The sequence below is a fragment of the Equus asinus genome, chromosome 18 (genome assembly GCF_041296235.1).
Source record: "Equus asinus isolate D_3611 breed Donkey chromosome 18, EquAss-T2T_v2, whole genome shotgun sequence".
NCBI classification, from domain to species: domain Eukaryota; kingdom Metazoa; phylum Chordata; class Mammalia; order Perissodactyla; family Equidae; genus Equus; species Equus asinus.
In genome coordinates, this window is record NC_091807.1 from 18,967,796 (window position 1) to 18,995,214 (window position 27,419).

The window sequence follows — 27,419 nt, forward strand, 5'->3', positions numbered from 1 at the left end:
CTTATTTACCTAAACTTCTAAGTTCCCCTATAAAATGTTTAGAATATAGCTGTTACTTTCCATATTTTATAAGTTACGGAATTAAAATGCATACATGCTAATTAAGTTGGCCCCGCTCACTGAGGAAGTGTGATGGAGTTCAAGCTGTAACCCAGATTTATTCAGTCCAAGTCTCATGTGCTTTACCCCACTGCAGTAGGGCAGATGGTGGAGAGGGCACTAATGACAAGCTGTCTGGGAAATCTCGCCAAGTCCATTCATGTGAAGCACTTGCCAGGTTGTAAAGGGTTTATTCCAGGTAATTTAAGGAACTGAAATAGAGGATCTGATTTAAATATTTTAAACATAATCTATGATTTGGTACAAAAACTTGCAGACTTCTGAGCACCCTGTTGACCAATGTCTACTTAGACTGTGTTGTGCTTGTGATCAATAAAGTTTGGTCCAGAGAATTCAAAAACAGTCTTTATTAGTTGATGCTATGAGGAAGAAAAAACACTGCTAGTTGTAAAACTAAGCTCTAGCTAGAAATTTAGGTTGAGAGCTTGAAGGCTACTATCATTGAATAAAAATCTAGAAATTATTAAAATAACGGACCTCAGAAAAAGACTGCGGAAATTGACTCATTCATTCAGTCAGCCATTATACTAAAATTGTTGAGCACACATTGAATTCCTGGAATTATATTGTATGGTAGGAATAGGAAGACAATATGTAGGAAGTATATCTACAAATGTGGTTCTTTGTTCTTAATATTTAAGTAGAGGTAAGGCTTTTGAAATAACCACCAGGAGAAAGAAGTGCATAGGAAGTGAGTGAAGCTTTTCCTACCAGAGAAGAAATGAAATTGGCAGGAGAAATCATTGAAGAAAAGATATAGAGAAAGATAATAGTTTCCTGTGTGTTTTAGACCTCTTATTTCAAGAAATAAAACCAGATGAACTATCAGCTAAGGTATCATAAATACCTAAATTAATACTTCATGCATAGAAGCAATTGAGAGATAAAGCAGAGAATCTTAGATACAGAAAACCCATAGGGCAGATGCTTCCATATTTTAAAAATCAAAGAAACAGTATAATGTCATTGCAGGCAATAGTTGCATGAAAGTCAGTGTCCCAGAAGTTCAATATTTCTATTAATAAAGAGCAATAGTCTTAGAACTAAAGGAAGAAATAATTTAGAATTCATAGATACGTTCCAGGCCATCTGAGAAAGAGAGTTAAACCTGGAAAAAAAATCATAAAATACTATTAATTCTTTGTAGGGGAAATATTATAGCTCATAAAGTTTAGCAGAGGTTCAATTATTACTGACTGAAATGTGTTTGGTGCTGTATTACCCTTTTTTGGGTTTTAAGAAGTCCAGACATGCTTGGGCTAACTGGTTGATGAGAATTTATTTTACTATTAAGATATGTTGGGAAGAAAGTGTTCAAAGCTGTTCTCCCTATTACTTTGCTAGCTTTGGCTTTGATCCTGGCACCTGGTCTTGACTTTGGTGGCCACAGTGGTAGAGTCATATGACCACCTAGCTTAAGAAACACCTGAGACCATTTTTTTGCAAAGAAGTCTAGGCCACTTGCCAGCACTTAGATGCTGATTAAAAGATGGAAATGCACATTGCTTGCAAGCCCCATAGCTTGTCTACCAGAACAGATCAAAAAGCACATGTGTGTTTTGGAGACTTGTGACAGAAAGAATAGAGAAGAAGGAATGGGTCCTATTCAAGTAAGATAGAGCCTATCCTACACACAAACCAAACAGGATGGAGAAAGATAAAGAATAACAGTTCTAATTCCAAGATGTACATATGAATTACATGGGGAATACTATTTTTTGGTGAGGAAGATTGTTCTGAGCTAACATCTGTGCCAGTCTTCCTCCATTTTGTATGTGGGATGCTGTCACAACATGGCTTGATGAGTGGTGTGTAGGTCCACACCTGGGATCCAAACCCACAAACCCTGGGCCGCAAAAGCAAAGCTTGCCAACTTAACCCCGACACTGCCGGGACAGCCCTGGGGAATACTTTTTTTTTTCTTATTTTTCTCATCTGAAATAGATGGTATCAGAATACATTAGTTGATTTGAGTGATTAATGAGCCAAGAATATCTTTTTTTTTTTTGAGAAAGATTAGCCCTGAGCTAACATCTGCTGCAAATCCTCCTCTTTTTGCTGAGGAAGACTGGCCCTGAGCTAACATCCATGCCCATCTTCCTCTACTTTATATGTGGGCTGCCTACCACAGCATGGCTTGCCAAGTGGTGCCACGTCTGCACCCGGGATCCAAACTGGTGAACCCTGGGCCACTGAAGTAGAATGTGTGCACTTTACCGCTGAGCCACTGGGCTGGCCCCTGGGGAATACTTTTTAATCTCTGTATCTCCTCCCCAAATTCTGGTTTCATTGATCTTTGAGAGATGCCAAGCATTGGTATATTGGTATAGGTGATCTTATGTACAACCAGAGTTGATAACCATTGCTCTGCATTAGAAACGGTGTTTTTCTGACTTTGTGTACTAAAGTGAGACCAGATCAAATGTGGTGGAAATTCCTAGAAGGACACAGAATGTCCTATCTTCTGCGTCTCCTAAAAGCTTGAGCTAGCCAGTCAAAAGAATACATTTCCTTCAATATGAAAGGAAACTTTTTTTTTCTCCCTAGAAGGAAAAAAATAAAACCTAGTGGAAGGAATAGGAACACCACAAACCATAGTGATTGAAAATGTTCAGCTCATTTTGATTTGACAAATTGAAGTCAGACAGATACAACATCCGTAATTCCAATACCCCACTGTAAACTCTCAGAACCTTGCTGCTTTTTCCTCTTGGAAGAAAATGAAATTTTGTTATGAGCTATATGAAGTTTTCAGGGAAAAAAATCATTGTTTAAAATTTTTGTTTTGAACTGAATTTATATATAGCCTCCATATTAAATTCCAAAATTATATCTAAACAACAGCGATAAAATGACATGCTCTGTTACAGTACTTCATTGTGATATCCATTAAGTTCACTGATTAACTGTATTCCCAACTCCTCCCTTGTATTGAATCCGTGATGAATAATGTGCCTCTTCAGAGACAGGCAGAGCCAGAAAAAGTCAAAATTGTTCAAATCACTGTTGAACAGAAGTCAGGAATAACCAGCATCCAAGGAGGATACACCCTGCAAGGACAGTGACCTGGACATTGGAAGAGTGTTGACAAACATCGAGATGCAAAGACCACTGCATGGACCACTCCTTACATGTTTCTCTGCTTTTCTATGTGCCAGCCATACCATTCATCACCACCACATTCCAAGCTCGTGCATTCCTTCAAACTTTTGCTATTCTCTCTGCCTAGATAGCCTTTTCCTACCTGTATCACTCATTCTTCATTCAGAGATCAAATGTTATCAACTCTGTGAAACTTTCTCTGTAAACCTCACTCGTGACTTCCATGGCCGAGATAATTGACTAATCCTTTGTGCTTCCATGAACTTTTGCAGCATCATCATATTGTGCGTTTGTATCCCAGTGGTTGCGTATGTGTGATGTATATGACCCTTCTTGTTTTTTTTTTATTTTTGTAAGTTATTTGAGAAGATGATTGTGTCTTTTTTCTTTGGCGTAAACATAAGGTTTTCCCTGTTGTTGGGTATACATGAGAAATTGCTTCATCACTCAGAGAGATATATAAATGGCAGAAAGCTCTAGTGGCCAGATATGCCATCTCTTCAGTAAGACTGTTAGGATGAGACATGAAGATAATATAGATCAAGGTGTCTTTTTCCTTGGACCCAAATTACCGGAAGTTGCCTCTTTAGACGTGTGCCTGAATGTTTTACTGCACCACTCCCCCAAAATCACGTTGCAAATATCAGAGCACACAATTTATTTGTTTATTTTATAACATTATTTCTCAGGTGTTTTTCATGTCAAAACCTTACTTGCACTCTTTCTTTCTCTTTTTCTCTCTTCAAAAGACAGAGAGAGAAAGAAGAGGAATAAATGAAGGAATGAAGGAAGGAAGGAAAGTGTGTAGATAGTTAGACAGTAGGAGTTAAGATGTGAGTAGATAAATGGTAGATGTCGTGCTTTTAAAAATATGCCCATGAATTCTTTGACGGTTCTCTTTTCAAGTAATGGAGACTAAATCTCTCCCTTTTAGAATAGATTATACTTAATGACTCACTTCTGGCAAATAGACTAGAGCTGAAATGACACTGTGCTGTTTTGGAGACTAGGTGATAAAAGGTACTGAGACTTCCTCCTCACTTGTTCTCTCTTGGATTCCCCACTTTGGGGAAAATTAGCCACCATGTCACAAGGGCTCGCAAGTAGCGTATGGAGGGGCTCAAGTAACCAGTATCTGAGATTTCCTGCCACCAGCCGTGTGAGCAAGTGATCTTGGAAGTGAATTATCCAGGTGACATCTTGACTACAACCACATGAAAAATCCTGGCCCAAGCCACCCAGCTAAGCCACTCCTGATTTCTTGATACACAGAATCTGTGAGATAAATGTTGTTTTAAGCTATAATGTTTGGGGAAATTTGACGTGCATCAGTAAATAGTATAGTAGATGAGCGATAAATAGATGGATGATAGATCAGAGAGATGTAGAAATACAGAAAGATGAAGATAGCTTTGCATATAAAAGATATGTTATTACAGAAGTATGTTTATAGATTCATAACTATATGTAACGATAGAGGTGTAACTGTCGTCTTTTTATAAATTAGTTTTGCCATGTGTTTTTTTTTTTTTGTAATAACTAGTTTCACATAAATCTGCAAGCTTTTTCTTTTTCTTACCTATTCTATATTTACTAAAATTTCTGGAGATTCACAATAATCACATTGAATTAGAAGAAACAAAATGCATCAATGGAAAGTTATCAGTCCAATGCAATTTCTTTACTCAACATTTGGTTCAAATTTTTAAATTTCAAAAGTGAATTTTTTAAACTCTTGGCAAGTGACTGATGTTGACTCATGCTTCCAGTACTTTTAGTAGTTGATACATTTAGTGACACTATCATTGTTATCACCCATTTGAACCCCTTTTGCTTAGTTAACATTAGCATTTCTATAATTGAGTCATCTAATTCTTCTATTTTATTTTTCACACTATATTCAAACTTGCTACAGTATTTATTACTTCCACAGATTTAGACATCAAACACATGCATTGAAAATTTGTAGAATAGAAAGTTCTAAGTCATGACCACCGTCTGTCTTTCGGAGAGCAACGGGTGCGTACTTTATTTGTGGATGGGGAAACTGAGAATTCTAAGGCCACAGAGCTGGTATGTGACCAGTAGGTGAATTATGAGCCATCTTCCCATGGCACTGTCTCTACAGCAGAGTTTAATATTTTAAAGAATGTTAATTAAAAAGAGATTTTGATTGGTTATTTAGCTCTTTCAGAGAAATCTGTTAAAGACGAGAAGAAAAATTCAAAATAAATCTTTGAATTTGATATAAAAGTTAAAATCCATTTTATTCTGGAACATCTGCATTTCACTAACTGTGCTTTTGATGAATGAAATCTATCTAGGTATTCCTAAAATAATTACTGTGAAAGTGAAATATAACTACCCTGTAATTTATGACGAATTATTTTGTCCCCTGAGGAACTCTGTGTTGAATGAAATGAGTCACTGTATAATGATATTGTTTATTGTAACCTGCGCTTACTCTATGTGGATCTACACTGCCATGCAATTAAGCACTAAAGTATAAAGTAGGAAAATTGCACATTCGTTCTTCTTCACACCTGCTTCTCTTCGATTGTCCAGTTCAATTTGATTAACTCTGAGGAGAAATTTTTCTACTACTGCTCATTACTGCACAGTAAGCTTTTTTCCTCTCTTTCTCTCTCTCTTTCTTTCATTTTTTTAAATATACTTTTAAACTGACTTTAAAATCCTAAAGTTGGAGAGAAAGGATAGACAGAGGAGTGACAGAATGGGAGAATGAGAGATTAAAGGCATTTATGTATGTGTGTGTGAGAGATCTTCGTGTTTTTGTCAATGCAATTAAATAGAAATTATTCTTTATATACGTGTGTGTGTGTGTGTGTGTGTGTGTATTCATGTATCTTGAGGGTCAAATTATGCTAATTTCTGAGAAAGCCCTCATTTCCCCTACTCTTTTAGCTCCTTTTATCTTTTCCAATTGTGCAGTAAAGCATAGTGATAATAATAATGATAATAATAGTAAAAATAACAATAAATCAAGGTAATAAAGTAATGGTACCTAGAAGGTAAATCAAAAAGAATGTAGATTTTTTTCCTACATGTGGACCAACCCTTTCTTCAATAGCCCCATACTCCAACCTTTCCAACTGAGATTCCACAAGAGAGTTAGGTTTTATGGAAAATGATTTGAGTAATTCTCTCAAGCATGGTATATAGCTGATATCATTCTTGAGGCGTACGAGTTAAGACATTGCATACAGTGCCTTAGGGCACGGGAGCATAATTCTCCTATAAAACTGTGGTTCAGAAGAGATGCTCCACTCCCAAGGTACTGAAAGAGCCCACCTGCCTCCTTATTTGACCAATTAGGGCGAATGATTGGAGCCCCTCATCAAGAAGTCCATTTTCAGTTACATTATAAACACATTTTCTCATTTCTGAAACTCAGGATATGTCTTATAGCCAACGTATATATTTAGTAAGGAAGTATTTTCTGTGTTTCCCAATAACTTTTTACTAAGATGATGACCTGCCTTACAATAAATGTCTTACTAGGTTCAGGAAAATTGAGTACTTTCTTTTACACCGTGTCAGCACCCCATTACAGATTGACTTTGTCTTCCCTGTTCTTTAGGACTATAATATAGTGTCCCTGCAGCAAATAAGACTTTTTCTACAGATAAAAAAATATAACAATTGTTAAAATCTAAATGGGATGAAGTGTTCATAATTGAATTTTTTCTTCTATGAAGTTCTTTTAAATCTGTGATTTCTCTGACTGCATTGGACTGCAGAATAAAATGACGCTGGATTTAACACAACCAAATATATTTAATGGTTATTAGAATAATGGATTAATATAGCACGGTTCTCACCAAGAGTACCAGGCCTCTCCGTGAGCTGGCATTTCAATGATTTCAAGAACCTAGTGCCCTAAGGCCCTCTTTTGTGCTGGTTGATAATGGGCAGTAATAGGTTCGGATAGACTAATTTGTGCCTAAGTGATAGCTAATATATCTTCCTCCCAGGTAGTATTTAACTTGATTAAAATGGACAGGTCAACATAAGGCTTTTCAAGTGGGAATTTCAAGCACCATTGAAAGCTAATTGGCCAAGATAAAGCTTATAAGGAAGAAAGTATACTTGGAGTCACCAAAATTTTAAAGGGATGCTAGGAAAAATTATACCTGCATCAAATTAGATACAAGTGCTTTGGTCCTGCTCAGTTCATGCTGCCGAGGGAGCTGCTTACTTTTCCTCGCAGTTTTGCTCCCTTGCTCATTAGCAGATCGGAAAAAAATTCCAGTTGACTTCTCATGTAATGAAAGCGCATGTGCCACATTTCAAAAATTTGCATATGATAGAGTGATTTAAAAAAGCATAAAAATTATGATGTCTATTTTCTTTCTAACATTTTTCTCCTAAAAGAGGAAAATAAGCAAGTGTTTTATCAAGATATGCAACATGTAGGTCAGCAAGTCTAAAGTTTATATAGAAAAGGGGAAAGATAGAGACCCCCACAAACTTGAGTGTGAATGACCTCTCAGAAGACATTCAGATTCATTTTTTAAAACAATATTATGGGCCAAATGAGACATTTCTACTGGCCATGCTATATCCACAGAGTGCCAGTCTGTACCTTCTGATAGAAAATTTCAACTCCAAATTTTCAGTTAGTTTGTGAATATGTTATTAAATATATTAAATTTCATCCAGTGTAATTGTAAGGATTATCTTAGAAGCTGTATGAGTAACTAATTAATAAATTCTCTTTCTGGTCTGGTTATATTTTATTCCAAATACCAATTTTGATCCCAGGTTTTTTTTCTACAGTTATCCTCATATTACAGGATTATAATTGCTTATTGTTTATGAGATAATTTGTACTCCACTGGTGCAGAACTAGATTAAACTAAGTGCATGATTCTTTTTAATATCTGACTCACCTATTCTCTCTCATGGGGAAGGCTTAAATGCAGTGTGAGTTTTTTTCTTTTTGATTATGTGTCACTAATAAAAGCTAGCTACTCTCTCTAACATACGTTAGAATTATTCTTAACAGATAAATTTGTCTAGCACTAAATCTTACTATCTTTGCTTTACAAGCTATCCAACTATTTTTTTAAAGAAAAAAATAGATTATGAAAAATGCCAAAAACAAGAGACCCGCACAGGAAAATCTTTCAAAAATGAAATCAAAATAAAACGAAAGGGGCCAGCCCGGTGGCACAGCAGTTAAGTGCACATGTTCTGCTTTGGCGGCCCGAGGTTCACAGGTTGGGATCCCGGGTGGGGACATGGCACCGCTTGGTAAGCCATGCTGTGGTAGGCATCCCACATATAAAGTAGAGGAAGATGGGCATGGATGTTAGCTCAGGGCCAGTCTTCCTCAGCGAAAAAAGGAGGATGGGCTGCAGATGTTAGCTCAGGGCTGATCGTCCTCAAAAATAAATAAAGAAATAAAGCAAAAGAACAGTGACATAAATAGAATTGCTTAATGGCTTAAGTAATCATGTTATTTTATATCAAGCAATGAAACAAATAGAAATATTCCCATACCTACACACTCTTATCATATTCTTAAACACTTGAGAAATTATACTGGATAAACGAGTAGCCACAATCAATTAAAGTGAAAAGGAAATCATCTTCTGTCACACCTCCAAAACTTTCCTTTTCCTTTCTTCTCTCCTTCCCACTCTTCCTCTTCTCACTTCCTTTCTTCCTTATCCCTCCAAGGACATCATTTCCTACCACTCAGCCTGGTCCAAGACTTCCATTTAAGCTCTCACATATGTATTGATGCTCAACCTGTTTTCGTGTTGTTAGAAGCATCATCACAATCTGGCTCCAAATGGTCAAATACCAAAACCACTGAAAAACTGGCCTTTTTTTTTCCCTCCTTGTGTTCTTGGTTGTATTCTTTCCATCTTCTACGCTATTTATCCTTTCTCTCCAATTCTGATTGCTGAATAGATCATCGGACTGCTTCTTCTAAAGCCCTTTCACAGCATTGTCAGTATTAACGTTACTCTCTTTTTACTACTATTGCACTTTAATTATGCACTTTTCTCACATTCTCTCTTGAATATCAATGTAGGTAGGAATGTCTGATGTTCCCTTCTAGATGAAGCAGTTTGAATTGAGGCTGGTTCATTTTTGTACTCCTAACAGTACATTCCTCCTTTACATAGTAAGTCCGCAATAAATACGACTTAACTGAATCTTCCTAAAATCAACCAATCTTTAGAAAACTCTTGTATTTCTATATATAAAATTATTACAACTTAAAACGCCTGCACTTTCAAATTTGTAGATATCAGGGAACCCAGATTAGATACTGGGATTTTCGGACCCAGCAGGCAGTTGGCCGAGGTTTCTGAGACAGGATTACTAATGCTTATGAGCTCAGGTTTTGGCGTCAGACCTCAGTGAGATATCCTGGCTCTCATCTGAGGATACAGGAAGTTTCAAAACACAGAGGGATTATAAAATCTAAGACCTTTGCAAGACGCCCAAATCCAGGAATCAAAGAGGAGAACATAAAGATGGGTCAAACCAAGAGCATTGATCAGAAGCAAGTAGCAAAACAAGAGTTCACTTCAGGTTTCGGCAAATCAAGACAGTCTCAATTTTCATTTCATTTTGTCTATTTTTGTTTGCCTTTTTTATTTATTTTTCCTTAACTGTGTGTCACATACTACATGAAGCTTGTTACATCATTATTCATTTTAATTCTCAGAAAAACTCTGTAAGGGCTATTCATCTGCCACTTTGCAGGTGAAGAATCTGAAACTGTGAGAAATCAAGAAAGCTGACTGATTTTGCACAGCTATTAAGTGGCAAAGCCAGGATATCTTACTCAAGTCTGACCCCAAAATCTGAGGTCCTCATCACGTGTAACCCTTCAGAAATCTGGGCCAATTGCTTGTAATCAAAGCTGTTGTTTGTGGCTTGGATTTTATTCGCCGGCTAGATCCTGTTTGTGGATGATCAGAAAATGGCATGCTGATCAATTGGCATACACTAATGCTCAGTTTGCTCCCTCTGGAGCATCTTATGGAAAGAGGTTGGATTTCAAGACTAGATCATAACCAGTCATCTGGACCATAACCTTCTTACTATGCAAATTGCGGAAGTTGACCCTATTTTACTGTACAATATGCTTCACCTCTTCATTTGTCCAGTCTAGGTTTGGACAAAAGAGCTGTAACAAAGCAGGATACTTCTAAGGCAGGATAAATATGCTTGAAGGGTGTGTGTGGGGGGTTGTTAGAATGAAAGGATCACTTCAGTGATTTGATACGACTCAGAGCGGTAGGCCCTCCATTTGTGGCAAGTTTGATTTTGTATATCTTGTGAAAAGAGACAGATGTTATTGAAAAGAGACAGATGTTATTCCCAACATGTGTACCCTCAATCTATTCCATGGTGATAGTTAGCATGTATATTATATTAGGAGTTTTCAAGACTTTTTTGCATTAAAACGACTTTGGTTCCAAGTGAAATCTTGGATAGAATAAACTCCAAGCTAACAGAGTGATATTGACAACGTGGCTAGGACACAGCTGAAGGCTTGGTATCCTGCTGTCATTTGAAAGTTGGGATCATAATATCTTTTTATGCCTTTTGGGATTGGTCTTGGCCTTAGCGCTGCTATCAGATGTATTCCTGTAGAGCAACATGATAGAGCTCATCATTAGCTTCCAGACTTCCCTGTGAGATGCGCCCTAGTTATTGAAGAGACCCCTTCTATTGCACTTTGTTGAAGAATTTCCCTCCCAGAATCTAAGCCCTGCTGTTTTAATCAAGCAGGGCTTTATCATGCTATGAACTCTCTAAGCTATCTCTGCTTACTTCTGCATCTCCAGTATTACGGCCGAGAGGAGGTCACCTGCTGCTAACATTATACCGTATCCTTCAGCTGATAGCGTTTCAGCCTATGTGATAGGATCCCTTTGGAAACATTTGACTAAAAATACTCTGTCAAAGTATTTTGAAGAATACTCTGTGTTTTCTTCTTCTTTTTTTCCATAGCACTAAACATTTTCTAATATATAATTTACTTAGTTCTCATGTTGGTTTGTCTCCCACCTGCTAGAATGTAAACTTCAAAAGGGCCAGGTCTTTTTTCTTCACAGAGGTAAGCTGACTGCCTAGAATGTTCTTGGCATGTAGTAGGTTCCCCATTAACGTTTGCTGAATGAACGTGGCCCAACATATTTGGCATATGCTGAGCTATGCCCTACCTACTTCAGGCTTGAGCAGTTAAGCCTAACAGTTTCAGGATGACAGACTCTTTCAGCAATTGCCTTTTTCTCCAGAACACAGCTTCATTCAAAAGTTTGCCCTCAAACGTGGTCCCTCGTTGTGACTGACACTGTGGATAAGGGAGCACTGAGTAACTGACTCCTTAATATATGTAGGTAACCCAACCTATGCCATGTTTCAAGCCAAATTTTCAATAAGGTAGAGTAGATTGGGTTAGAGTATGTCTTGGTCAGTTCTGGCTGCTGTAACAAAGTACCATAGACTGGGTGGATTAAACAACAAACGTTTATCCCTCACCGTTTTGGAGGCTGAATTTCCAAGAACAGGACGCCAGCGTGGTCAGGTCTGGTGAGCACCTTCTTCTAGGTTGCAGACTGCCTACTCCTTGTTGTATCTTCATATGGTAAAAATAGAATAAGAGAGCTCTTTATCATCCCTTTAAAAGGGCACGAATCCCATCATGAGGGCTGCACTCTCATGACCTAATTACCTCCCTAAGGCCCCACTCACTACTGTCACACGGGAGGTTGGGACTTCAACATATGAGTATTGAAAGAACACATACATCTAATGCATTGCAGGGTAGACCAGAATGGGGGCAGAAATAATATTTTCAATTATTAGAATGCCATAGACGTTACTGGTGACCAGACTAGTCCCTTTCTTTGCATATACTGGTCAGTTATTTTACCTGGATGGTGTGAAGTTGGGTGATGGTCTGCTGATATCTTCTTGCAAATACAATGGACTGTTGGATGCCCTTGGTTGTGGGAGACTCTCCCATGCTTGGATACTGGGATAGAGTCTCCCCCTCTACTTGTTGGTGATGTAAAGTTCCACCTCAATACAGTCATGTGCATTTCCTAAGAAGCGCCATGGATCCAAACACAGAGACCAGAGGCTCACACAAAGTTCAATCTGAAGAACAATTTACAATATATCTCAAGTATATTATAGTTCCTCAGCCTAGAGTTTCAAGTGCTATCCTGTTAACCTCTGGAAGAAGAGGAGTCATTTCTGTGTGTTACACACACCTGTGATCACCTCCAGGGAGATTCTTTATACTCTGGAAGTCTAGGTTCATGAAAATTTACAGAAAGGGTAATGACCTTGCCTGGTGTGCACTCAGTATCCCTGGAAAAGGAAGGGCCCTCTGTTCTTTACTAAGAGCACACAGGCATCTTTGAAGAGCCCATTGTGCATTCCCTCTTTTGGCTTTTCTGAATTGGACCTGCAACTATTCATCTTTTTAATCAAGCTGCTAAGGTAGAATAGAGCTCTGCAATGATTTAGAACACCCAGGCCTAGGAGCCATTATTATAGGCTTTCTGTATGTAGGAGGAGAACTTCACACTATTCCAGTCTTTCAGATAAAGTCACAAAAAAAAAAATTAAAAAAAAAACAACACTTGTCTGGGATTGCTACTAAACTGTAAACTCTGTGGCTTGTAAAATTAAGTGATGGATTGAGTTAGAATCCAACTAAATTTCTCTCAAGGTTAGGAACAACATCTGGTCACTGGAGTAATCACAGAATTGACAGCCAAACACTCCCATCAATTAAGTGGAAAGGGAAATAAACTATTTACGTGATTTTATCCCCCATTCCAGAGGGGGGACAGCAGCTTCAGGAACCTTTGAAGCCAGGGAAAATGTCTTATGGAATCTTTATGGCTGTAATTAGAGCAGGCTGCTTGCCATCTGAGACTGTAAGAGCCCAAGAAATCTAACAATGTCTTCTAGATTTTTACCAGACCAAATGGCACAAAAAAATAAAATCAAGAATTCAGGAACTGGAGATTAAGAGAAAGAACATGTAACTGTTGAAATTTATGAGCCGGCTATACTCACACCTGTATGATAGGGGAGGTAACCCATTTACCTCAACTTTCAGTTTTTGGGGTGAACCTTAGATACATGAAGCAAACTTTTCTTCTTGGTTCAGCTTGGTTCTTGGTTCACCTGTGCATTTTAGCTATAGTCAGTTTCCTGACCCCTTGGATGGGTGTCAAAGGGACTAATTGACAACGTTTGAAAGCACAAGTGCAAACAGATTCACATAAGTTTAATTATATTGGAAAGCAACTTGGGTAGATAAAGTTGAACATTACTTATGAGTTATAAGATGTGTATTTTTTACTAATATTCTATTTTAAAGTATATGTATTCATAGGGACTAGCAATACTCTCCACTTCTGTTAAGGTACTAAGCTAGGTCACAAAATATTAAAATATAAAAGATTTTTATCATCCACACACAAGTAGCTCAGTTGCATGAGATATAGTAGGCTTGAATGAAAAGTATTAATGCCTAGGTGAGAGTGTTACTTTTGTCTTGAAGCCTGTCATTTAGCTCACTGATACAGTAATAATCATCTTTCTTTGCAATCAACCAATCAATCAAATAGTATATATTCAGATTTATTTATTTCTTTCATTATTTATCTGATATTTAAATATAGTGGTCTGATTCTAGAAAATCTTTTAAAAATATAAGTAAAATAAGTGCCCTCTCCTTCCTGGGGATTCGAAGGGGAATGTATTTGCACCATTTTATTTGGGAAATTTATATTTAAATATATTGATTTTAAAAAAGTCAACTCATGTATTAATTAATCATTTTAAAAGTGTAATAGATGCCTGCAGTGCTCCAGGGGAGGTTAACAAATTGTATACAACATTATCCTTTCTCAATACAATAGCATTTTATTTAGAGATATACCATATAAACAAATATCTACCCTCTGTATGTGGTAAATTAGACAGAGTGGTATGCTCAAGGAGTTGTGAAACAGAAAGAGAGAGAAAGGAAGACAACCTAATTCTGGAAGATCAAAGAGAAGGTAAGAAATAGGAGGCTTGTCGTGTTGAAGAGAAAGGGCTGCATGACATCAAGTCTGCAGAGAGTTCTGTAAATGATGTAACTGATATGTATGTAAATGATATGTAATTATGTATGTAATTATGATATTATGTAAATTATAACTCTCCAGAAAGGCTAGTTGGGGGAGGAGTCATACTTACGTGTGACAGAATTTGAAACAGACGACATACTTTAATATTGTGTTTATCACCATATGAGTTTGGCAGAAATAAATCACTTTTGATACTTTTATAATTTTTCTTAGCATTGATTTAGAAATTTGGTTACTTCAACTGTATTTATTACATATTCCTAAGCTTTGTGTAGTCCACAATTTTCTGCAAAAACTGAGGCAATAGCCTTTTTTGTTCATAAAGATAAAACTTCAAACTTTGTACTGCATTTCTTTACCCCTCACCAGGGCAATAAGAGTATCATAGAAGTGAGCACCAGAAATTTTTGTACTATTTGTGCATATGTCAACAAATTCTACAGCCTCTTGTACAATCTTGATAATGCTGGAAATCTTTAGTATGTCAATTAACATTATTGAATAGAGGTTGCCATGATATGAATGTTTTATGTCCCCCCAAAATTCACATGTTGGAATCCTAACACCCAATGTGATGGCGTTAGAAGGTGGGACCTTTGGTAGGTGATTAAGTTATGAGGGTGGAGCCCTCATAAATGGGATTAGTTCTGTTATAAAAGGGACCCCAAGCAGCTCTCCCACTCTCTTTCCACCATATGAAGATACAACAAGAAGTTGGCAGTCTGCAACCTGAGAGAGGGCCTTTCCCAGAACACAACCATGCTGGCACCATGATCTTGGACTTCAGCCTCCAGAACTGGGAGAAATAAACACTTCTTTTTTACAGCCAGCCCAGTTTATAGTATTTTGTTATAGCAGCCCAAACAGTTTAAGACAGAGGTGAACAAATTTTGCTAAATACATTCCAATTAAATTTGGATTGAGGAAAGAATTTGTCAGTTTACTTGGAAAGAAAAACTATAGATAGAGTTTAGATTGGCAATATTAATTCAGTTGTGTACAAAGCTGGAGCAGTTCTCTGCTGTAAAACAAACAAAAACGATACCAAATTTGTCTTTGTGAGCACCTCTAGAGTTAATGTAGGTTTTGTACTCCTGGCTGGTATGGGACTCAAGGCCAGTCACTTACTTTCCACCAGGGGAAACCCCCACAGCAAGCCTAATGGCCAAAGCTACTTTCTGCTACATGGGACATGTGTGGATTTGGAGACATTACACCTTCCCACACCTCACAGGAGTTAAGGACAACACAATAATACCAACTCTGGTTCTCTTTTGTGCTAACTGTGCCACACTGTTTTTTTCCTTTGAGGCCTCAGGTTGATGCACAATCGCCATCTATGGAGTTGCTTCACCCTGTTTGCACACACACAGAGCCACACAAAATTGTGAGGTCCAGTTTCTCCGATTTTAGTCTTCCTCTCAACCTGTGGAAAACCTCTTACTCTGGTTTTAGCCCCAACTACAAGCCGTGCTGTACAAGGATGAGTCCTGGCGACTCCATAATTCTCATCTCTCTTGTGATTTACTCAGCTCACTGGGAGAATGGGTAGGCTACCTGCTCTCTTCCTCTGTGGAAGGGATTTCCCCCAAGTCAACTTTTCCTCCATTCTGAGAAGGTACCCAATCTGCTTCTCCACTCAAATTCTTCAACAAAATGCCACCAAGTATTTTGGAGATCCAAAGTCAGGCTGAGGATTAGTGGTCTGAACACAGATCCATCTCTGCATTAGCCATTATCCTGGGGCATTCAGAAACAGATAAGCCTTCTGGACCCCTTTCCTCCCCTGTAACGGGAGATCTCTAGACTAGAGATGCTGTAGGCGCCTTCAGGCTATAATAATCTAAGATTCTGAGATGCCTGAAATGCTTTCACTGAAAAAAAAGGTTTCTCTATAGTTAGCCACCCTAACTAATTTGTTGTTTGTAAACTTCTCTGGCTTTCCCTCTATACCTCTATGAGTACATTGAAATAAATTCTTTGTAAAATAGGCTTTCTTTTTGTATTACTTAATCTTATTATTAAACATAAATTCCTCTCACTAGAGTATAAAATTATCCTACAATTGATTTGGAGGCCTATGAAACAGAACTTTTGTTAACTTCTTAAAACAAATAGATCATTTATTTCATGAAAGTGGGAATTTTGCAGCCTGGTAAAATATTTTACTGTGGTTATGTAACAGCAAACTTTGTGTATGTTCTCAAGTAAATCTACTCAGTGATTCCATTTATGGTTATTGAGTGAACCTATCAACTAATTAGTAAATAATTGCATATATCTGAATTTTAAATGTCTATTTTGTTCTAGTAATCGTTATTACCATGTACTACCAAAAACTTTAAAACATTATGACACGTCTTGTTATATTCTTCCAAAATTGTTTATTTTGCAGGAATGTAGTCCCATAGAAATATTCTGGACTCTGCAACATAAAGTGCTTATGTGATAGTACTTTTGTGATTTGCACTGAGCAGAAGAAACTCGCATACCCTTACATTAAGTGTGGCATCTTTCATCGGTCCCTCATTACAGTGCTTCTGATTTAAAACCTTTTTGTTCCTAAAGCTGAGGAAGGCATGTTCCTTTTCTTTCCACACTATTTCATAATAGCATGTGCAATATGCTGACAGTTTTCATGTTTTCTAACAATGTACATGAAGGTATGCTCATAAGCAGAGTGAATGTTGAATATCTGATAGTGTAATACCACTCAAGAAAGGAAGGAAGGTGGAACATTCTATCTGAACTGTTGGGTGACAGATATTTGATTTCTGAACTGTCAGGCTTATAAATAAGTTTTAGGCTGACCTTAATCTGGAGAGAAACTCCCCCACGTGGCGAAGACAAAGCACTTACATAGCCATCCAGAGACTTTGGAATTAGGCCCGATGCAAACACTCTCCCTTAATTTAATTTGTTACTGCATAGTATTAGCAGTGATTCAAAATACTGCATGCTGTTCTGTGCTGGTTTCATCAAGGCGGCTAATAACTTACATGTCTAAGTGGTGCCTGTTGAAATAAACTTGGATTGGATGTAGAACTTGGACTTAGCCGCCTCTTCACAATAGTTTAGTCTTAATTAAATGTCACACTCAAAATAAGTGATGAGTGAGCTGTTCCTGGTCTTGTAATGGACTCGAGGCCTAACTGCCACATAAACACAGACTGCTTCGCTCATCACTCAGATGACATTCCCAGACTAACTGGCATAAAGGGATATTTTCTACTTTTATTTACATTGTCATATATGAAAAAGGATTGACTTTAAAACTAAAATATGGTAAAGATTGTCTTATTGCTCTCTGTTTTATTAGCATTAAAGTGTCATATGTAATTATTTTTCTTTGATTAATAAATTATTTTACTGAGTATTTCTATTCAATAAAATTTACTTAAATTATGTTTGGAGTTGCAACTTCTATATCTCCTTAAACTTATTGCATTGTCATTTAATTTCAAACAATGTATTTTAGGAAAAACAAAATCATTTTGTCTGTTTTCAAAACAAAAATATATTCCAATAAGCATACACTTCACATCACAAACATTTTCTCTTTAGTATGATGCATTCACTTTAATTTATTGGAAATCCAGGATTTTAAATGTTTGACATATGGGAGATTCTCAATCTATATATGATTGATTTTTGCTTAGTACTATGGTTCAATGACAGAGGAGAGTGTAATGATCATAAAATATATTCTCTAGCCATTATGGTCTTCCCAAGCTCATCATTTTGTGACATTTCCTTGCAGGCCTTCTCAACTTCACTTTCAGTTCTTTTTTTCTTTCTTTTTAAACCTTATTTGCCCTTTCTTTTCATTCACATGGCCTATTTTGAACATCAGTTTTTTAGTACCAGTCATTTGGATGGCATTTTTGTACATTTTATATGTGAAATGTGTGTTTGAATTGAAACAAAACACAATTTCTGAACAATCACGTGATAGCAAACTTTTTGCTCAAAAGTCACTTAATGTGTCACTAATTTAATTTATGCAAATTTTTATAGGTTTAGCAAGATATATGTTCTCAAAAATAGGATAGTCTACAGAGAATAAAAATAGATTTAAAACTGTCTTTTATTAGATTCAGCCAACAGAAACATTCATGAAGAGATATGAATAAGAAATTTTTCTTTATTTTGTTTCATTGTACTATATATCCCTCATTTATACACTAATATTTTATCATGGGCTCTTTTACAAACCCTATGCTGAGTGGACAGACTAAGATGAATAAGGTTTGCTTAATTTTTCTAAGACTATCTAGCCCAGTGGAGAAACAGATGTGTGAATAAAATTGAGTATGTATATTCATTGCTAGTGGGAAAGAGTACAGAAACTCAAAACAAACAACCTTCCTCAGTTTTAGACTCATTTTAAATAAAATGGCAGTGCTTGAATAAGGTATTTGAACTTGAATAAGGGAATATCATGCCTTTACGTTAACATGCAAATATTTTTGTTTGCTTATTAAAAGTTATAAAATTCTTCTGAACATATTTCAGTGCAATGTGTCAAGTGCTCTAAGAGTACTGCCTGCAGGATTTTAGAAGATATTGAAGGGTGTGGTTTACTGCCTGGAGGACTCAAGCAAGTCCTTAACAGAAAGTGATAGGCTTGTCCCTACATGAGAAAAAGGAGAAGGTCTCTATTAAATAAAGAAAACAATGCAAAAATAAATAGAGAAGTAGGGTGAAGTCTATCTGCAAAATTTCCTGATAGTCTAACTGTTGTGTGTGTTTTGTTTTGATTTGTTTTTTTCCCATAACTGGATAGTGGCAGGAAATAAAGTTGAGTAAAGTCAGGTCATGACCAGATTGTGAAAGATCTTACACGTCAAGTGTGAAGGAGTTTTGGTTTTATCTATACACAGTGAGAAGTATATTTGCAATACAGAATGGCAAATATGTTGGATTGTCATAGTCCAGCCCGGTGCTGATCACATTATAATATGCACAAGGATCGGCTGGGGATCTTGTTAAATTATAGATTTTGATTCAGTCAGTATGAAATGAGACTTGAGATTCTATACTGCAAAGAAGCTCCTAATTAAGCTCAATGGTATTGGACTGGGGACTACTTTCTAAGTAGCAATGATTAGCACCTGGAAGCTGCTTAAAATAGAGAATCCTAGGCATTACATCAAATATATTGGATCACATTTTCTAAGGATGGGCCCAAAACCAAATAAAAACAAAATACAGACATACCGTACACACACACACACACACACACACACACACTTCCTCAACTGTTTTTGATAAACCCAATACCTGACCTTGTTCAATTTTGCAGAACATTCACTATACCAGGCTATCAATTGTGAGAAATAAAATTAAGCCAGCGAGCATGCAAAACAGAAATAGCTCCGAGAGACATTTAAAGAAAGAGTGATTTGGATTTTATGAGTTTTATATTTGAGAGAGGAGAGGGTGAGAGACTCTTGGATATTTCTATTTTTAAGGCAAAATAGGTTCAATAGATAATAATAGCACAACTTAAAGAATAAAGAATGGCATAAGACAGGAAGAGAATGCTCTTGAGTTCTAATATGCTGACTTTGAGAAATATGAGGGGTTTTTTTCAAGTAAAGAGATAATAGATATTAGAAAATACGTTTCCAGACCTCAAAAATTATGATAGGGAGCTACACACACACACACACACATGCACACATTCTATCTATAACTAATATATAGAAATGGGGATGGTAGACAAATGGAAGCTGAATTTTGAGTGCTTACAATAGGCCAGATTACACAGGATATTTTATATACATATCTATATATGCTTGAAGGGCATTAATGAAGCGATTAAGATCACATGCACTCAGCACAAATGGCTGGATTCAAATCTGGCTTCACCACTTATTGGATGAGCAGCCTTTGGCAAGTCATGACACCATCCCTTGCTTCAACTTTCTCATCTCTAAAGTAGGAATGATAATTACCTATTGAACAGAACTCTTCAATCATGAAAGGAATTATTTTAAGCCCACTGCTTAAAACAGTAAATAGTACATATCATAGTAGCACATGGTAAATATCATATATGTGTTTACAGTAGAAGAGGGTATATAGAACTCTAAGAAAAGGAAACAAAGAAAAGATTACTAAGAAACACAAATATTTAAGGCATATATGGAAGAAGAGATGAAACCAAAAAGACTAAAATAGGAGTAATCAGAAAAGTGAGCAGAGAATAAATATGTAGAGGTCATGGAATGGCACAGTTAAAGAACAAAGTGGTCAGCAGTATCTCATCTTTCATTAAATCAAATAAAAAAGAAAGCTGAAAAGCGTTATTGGATTTGAAATTAGAAAATTGTGGTAGACCTTAGGAACAGCAAACTTATTAGTTGAATGGAGAGGACAGAAGTAAAATTGTAGTAGAATAAAGAATGACTGGCAACCTGGAGAGTTCTTTTTATTTCTTACTTTTGGAAAATAATGTAATGAAGACAAATAGGATATACCATAGTAATATGAGAGAGAAGCAGGAAACGATAATTTTTCTTTTTATAGTATTTGGTTATTTTGTTTTCTTTTTTGCTTCATTTATTATTATTTAGTTTTTAAGATGGAAGTGATTAGACAGTGTCTATAGCTTGACAGGAAAGGGCCAACAGAAAGAGAAGCATTAAGGAGATAGACCAGTTGCTCTTAAAAGGACCCAGGTGATCTAGAAACTGAGACATTTATTTTCCTAATTTAGGATGAGAAGATTGAAGAAGATTGAGGAGAAATATAAGCAACCATCGAATTTTCTAAAATGTTTGCTGATAAAGTATTTCTCTCTTAAATGCTCCAAAAGTTTTGAATTTTCTTGAACATTGCATCAATTTTCAAAATCTAATAACCCAATATATATGTTATAGTATATTGACATGAAAATTCGATAATAAAGTGAATAACTAAAGAAATTAGGTGCATAATTATTTCAAAGCAAATGCAATTTTAAAATGTTTCAATGAGAAAATCATGTTCATTTAGTATAATCAATAGTTTATAAAGACTGTCTACGAGTAAAACCCCTTGAGAATTTTTATAATTACAAAGTAAGTGCCTTAGTCCTCTAGCTCTCTTGATGTGGAGGCCAAGGAAACAAAGTTCTTGCTTGAAAAATGTTACAAGTCATTGTACCAAGAGAAATCAGTGCCTTAAGCTGTCTCTGCGCGTCTGTTGGAATTTTAAGTGAATCCAGCTCTGCTTTGTGTCAGACACGTAGTAGACTGATTAAGTTGTCAGTTTTGAAATCTCTGCAGGTGATAAACTGGCCATTTTAAATGTCGCAGTTAAATGTTGTATCAAATTGCAGTGGACTCTTGGTCCCCTGATGGATCTTAGAAATGCCAATGGCTTCATTATATTTATGTTCCTGTAAATTAAGAAAGTCCCTTTTGAATATCTACTATTTGATCTGCATGCTTACTTAAATTATAAATATTAATTTAAGCTTTGTTATTATAGCAGTTATCTTTGTTAAAACATTGCGTTATGTTCTATTTGAGAAATAATTCTTATTTAGGAAATAAGTTACAGCTTCATATTTTCCTCTCCATTAGCTCTCCTGAAATTCTTTTTCACGTTGGTGACCCTTGTTTCACCAAAGTAGAAAATCTTAACATCTTTGACTTTCTTCCTTTTTCACTAACATTCTAATTAATCATAGAGCTAACTCCTAATTTGAATTTTTTTTTACATCCATTCTTACCTTTCTGTATTCTTTGCCACCAGCCAATCCAGAAATTCATCATAACATACCCTAAAGTGCTTGTCCCCTTAATTCAACTTGTCAGTCCTCCTGTCTTTTGACTAATCTTTACTAAATGCCAATTTTGTCCTGTTAGTTTTTATTTATAAATGATTAATGGACAAAAATTTAAGTCCAGACATTTTACAATGTCTTTTGAGATTGTCCAATGTCTTTTCACGACTACTTATCTGATGATAATACATTTCCAATTTCCTACATTAGAGCAACCGTATCCATATTGATCTACTAATTATTCCCTGAACGTTCCTTGAACATTTCTGCCCTACCTGACCGGGAATGTCCTCCCTCTTTCTTTTTGTTACAATATCTGTTTCATCTTTTTGTTTTTTCAAGTTTTATTGCCCTCTACAACAGCCTTTTTGATCATAAAATTCATAATGGCCATGATTGATACACATCATCTTGTTTTATCATTCGTCTTTTGTAGTGTTGTCTTTCCAATAATTTGTAAATCACTTGACGTTAGGAACTATGGCTTATTGTGTTTGTATACTGTAGCGTCTAAAAGAGTGATTTGCAAAATGCATAAAAGTCAGTGAGTACTTACCGACTTTGGTAAATGATTTTTAATTTACCCAGCTCTACTTTTAAGATGGATGTTACATGCAATTCTTTGAGAAGAGTTCACAGAGGACGTAGATTTGTCATGGCTCCAATTTTCAGTCTCTGGGTTTACAACTTTTTCTTATCTTAAATACAAATGTCTTGTGAAGACACTGGCGTTTTTGACTATTCCATCCCAACTCTAATACAAAAATATGATTTATTGATTGATCTATAAAGAATGCCATAATTTAATCAATAATGCTCCTTATGTGAAATGAATCTATACAACATTATACCTTTCACAGTTTTCTTCAAAGTCATTATAGCTATTCCAAATAGAAGAAGAGTAAAACATCAAAATTAGATTTTTCGGCATCAGTGAATGCCATTATGTTTTCAAATCGCAGTTTTAAATAGAAACTTTAATTAGAAATACTTAATATTATTTTTTCTAAATGAAATAAAGATTCCGCATCACTAACCACTTTTATATCTTTGTGCCTAAATTGAAATGCTAAAAATAAAGTAGAGATTAACTGGATAGATATCAAATATATCATTCCCATCCAATTTTCTCTGAACATAACTTTTGGGATTAGAAAATTATTTAATTTTCTTCTGACATTTGGGTCCAAAATGAGTCCGATGAAGGTGGCCGAGGGTCAAGAAGGATCACAAGAAACTCTGGATGTTAAATCGTTAGAGCAATGATTAAGGCATGACCTTAAATTTTAGTTCTCCAGGTTTTTCCTAATATGCACATACTTCGTAGAGGTCAATTAGAGCAAATCTAGCCTTTGGAAAATGTATTAAAGAATTATGTGTTTTCTTTATATTCTTTTAATTCCTGAAATTTAGCAATGTGCGCCATCGCCAAAATGTCCATGAAAAATATGGTCTTGATTAATGGGTGAATTGATAGTTTGTACTGAATGAAAAATTAACCAAGTATTTTAATATAAATTAACTAATGAATTTCAAGCTCAATTTCATTTTATTACAATGATCATGAGTTATTTCTTACACTCATCATCAAATCATTGTAAAATTGTTCAGAACTGTATTTGACTTTTAAAGTGCCTACATCTTTCAAGTTTTGTCTTTCCTATAAACCCTTCTTTATAAAAGCAAATTTACTCCAAAGGTGAAAGGTGGGAATTATTTAAGTAATAATTGGCAGATATTTCTCAAACTGTTATCGTTAAATTCAATTTAAGGCAATGAAGTCATTCCAAAATTTTATATTGTTAATACTGTCAATGTTCTGTACCTAGTGTGCAATAAGCTCTTGGTAAGTGTTTGTCCGTTATTTGGCCATGTATTAATACAGGAGAAACAGAAGTGAGGTTGATGGGCCTTCACTTCTAGGAATTTACATTTAAATAAGGTAGGGAAGCCAATATAATTGTCAACAATGTAAGTTTCATTTGTTTAGTGAAAGTGCCTACTGATCAAGGCATTTATTTGTTGACATCATAAATGAGACTATCAAAGAATGTTTTGTAAGGTTATTGATATTTTAGTTTTGTTTTGAAGATAGAATATGGACAGCCATGTGGAGATGTGAGAAAGGGAGATGAAGGCAGAGGAAATAGTTTAAACAAATGCCCAGCAGTGGGAAAGGGTCGGTCAGTGGAGAAGGGGCAAGGATAATTAATTGTAGTTGTCTATAGCTACAGAAGCATTGGGAAGGAGTAATTGGAAATAAACTTGGAAAGGTAAGTTTTCTTTCAATTAAAATTTGTATAATATTTCATTAATTAGACAAAGCAAATGAGCTTTGAAGACTTTTGAGTAGGCAGGCGAAATTAAACAGCTTTAGAAACATGCATGCAGCAGCCTGAGAAATACTTCAGTGGGAAGAGAGTGAAGAGATAGAAGTCAGCAAAAGAAATATGGAATCTGATATATCACTCTCAGATTAAAATATATATCTCAGATTACAATTAATGAGTGCATGCATTAGAGAAAAAATGCTAGGAATAAACAAGAAGAATACATACAAGTGATATTTCAGAGTTTATATCTCCAACGCGGGAAAATTGATTGATGGTAACCGAAATTGGAATATAAACAGTGAGCAACTTTTGGTGGAAGGGGAATGATTTCAGTTTGCGCATAGGAAGTCTGAAATTAAATTATGCTGTCTGACTCAATACCAGCTGAGGGTTGGAAACTGCAAGATTAGATTTTGAGAAAGTGCAGACTGAAGGTCCAGAGAAAAAAGGAAATTGACACCATGAAATAAAATGATGTCTTAAAGGAGAAAGGGAGAGAAGAAAAGAGGAACAGAATCACAATTCCCTTTTTTCTTCAACCATATAACCTCTTTTCTGCCTCCTTTTCTTCTGTCTGTACATATGTCCAAACCTTCCCCAATTTATAAAAGCCCCCACCAAATGCCCAGAATTGTGGATCCCCAAAACCCTATCCATCGCTTCAGATTGAAGCTTCTAATAAGGGCAATCTCAAATTCCTTAACTTCGGCAATTTGCCTCTGTTAATCCCATTACACTTTGTTTTGGTGTTTGTTTGGAGGGGATTTGTTACTTCTCAAAAGGAAAAGTCCTGTTCTGTGAATTCCCACTGGAATTGGCGTTGTTTATAGGTTTTAGATACTCTCATACCTTGGATCTACTAGTTTTCTTCCTATTCTTTCCTAACTTCTGTGCTTTCCTTAACCTGCTCCTCTCTGAAATGTTAGACTTCCTTGAACACTTCTTGGGCCCTGTAATGTGCCAAGCACTCTCTGAGTATGAAGGAATTATGAATAAAAATAGAATCCAAGATTGAGAAGAAAGAATAAAGTCATGTAACCCAGCCTAAGTTTCCCAAAGTGGTTTCCAGAAGAAGAAGGAATTTATCAGTTGATGATGGGGAGAACAAGAAAACATGTTTTAAATAGCTTAACAACATATTGACAAGTCTTTCTTGATAAATATTTTCTTCCTGTCTCATGTTTTTGATTCCACATTTTATTTCTTTAGACATTTTCAGCATAGTTATGTTACACTCTTAGTCTAATTCCATTTTTTGAAATTTCATGGGTCCATTTCTCCTATTGATTGTTTCACCTGGCTCTTGCCCAAGTGCCTTGTTTCATCGTGTATTTTATAATGTCAGAATGTGAGTTTGGGTTAAAGAGAGCTTTATTTATAAAAATCTTAGGCAGACTGGGCTGATGATCTAGTTACTCTAAAGGGGATTTATGTTTGCTTCTGCCACTTAGCTGTGAGCCCTACATGTGACACTGCTTTTTAGTTTAATTTCTCAGCTTGGGGTTTCCCAAAAAACACATGGTTCTAGTTAAAATCCTAAAACTGGGAAGTGGCAGAACTATGGTTAACCTATTTAAGGAGAAACATTTTCCCCCTAGCAGCCCCAATGGTCAAGTTTCCACAATCTCACCTCAGTTTGGATCCCGGTTCATTTCCTGGTGAGGGAACCACACCTCTGTTGGTTGTCACGCTGTGATGGCTGCAGGTTGCCGTGATGCTGAAAGCTATGCCACCGGCATTTCAAATATCAGCAGGGTCACCCATGGTGGATGGGTTTCAGCGGCGCTTCCAGACTAAGACAGACCAGGAAGAAAGACCTGACCACTCACTTCCAAGAAAAAATCGCCCATGAAAACCCTGCGAATAGCAGCTGAGCACTGTTTGATATAGCCCCAGAAGGTGACAAGATGGTGCAAAAAGACATGCCAGGGTTCTGACCCTGCTATACACTGGGTCACTAGGAGTCAGAATAGACTGGATGGCACTAACAACAAAAAATTTTCCCACTGCACAAGCCAGGAGAGACAAGTCTGCTTGTTATCACCCTTTTGGCAGTGGTTTGATTTATTCCATGCCCTTCTTATACCAAGGGTGATCTTACTCTGGTCCAGAGTTATCTGGTGTTCTATGGCACCCCTTTTCTAGACAGGCTTGTATCCTATCTCTGCTCCATCTATGCATCTTCTGATTACTAAGATCCACAAATTCCCAGTGTCTGCTTGTACTCTAGTTTTTATTTTTGCCATTGTTTCCCTTGAGGCTCCATTACTTTATTTGAAAGCTCAGCATGCATTTCTGGAAGCTAGGGATGGTGGGATAGGGTTTTGCCGGTGTCCACACTATCTTATCCGCCATATTATTGGAAATGCAAGTCTTTCAGTTTGTATTAAAGCATAATTTTAATTGTGTTTTAATATTCTAGAATATTCACCTATTTTAGCTCAAATTTGACAACAAACTTATTGAATACTTCCTCTATATTATTGTCATTGTCCTGGTTCCTTCACTTATCTTGTGATGAGGAGTGTTCATTCACTTTTCCGTATTCAATGCTCCCTCTCTTTCCTGTGTGTGCCTTCTTTTGTGGAATATTTTAGTAGACAGTCGAAATGTACTTAATTTATATTTTTATTATTGTAATTATAGTGTCAGATTTACTCTTTTAAGAAAGTTTCAAGTGTTGGGCAAATTTTTTTTTTTAGCTATTGCCCAACCTGCTAGCACATCTAAGACCTGGCATATAAATATGGAATAGCTGTCTGAGTATGCATTTGCTCATTTACTTGACAAACAAATTTCAACATATTAGCTTAAATAAGTCTTGCATTTGGTCTGGTTGTGAAGGACATAATAATGTAACAGAATGTTGCTAGTGTTTTACAAAACAAATTTCTCTTTACAGGTAATAAAAGGCTGGGGGGAAGATAATTGTTA

General features: G+C 36.2%; 1 protein-coding gene across 2 annotated transcripts in view; it reads left to right on the plus strand.

The window, feature by feature from the left end:
* NCAM2 (neural cell adhesion molecule 2) overlaps positions 1–27,419 on the plus strand; it is a 483,364-nt gene that overhangs the window by 240,785 nt on the left and 215,160 nt on the right. The window lies entirely within an intron of this gene.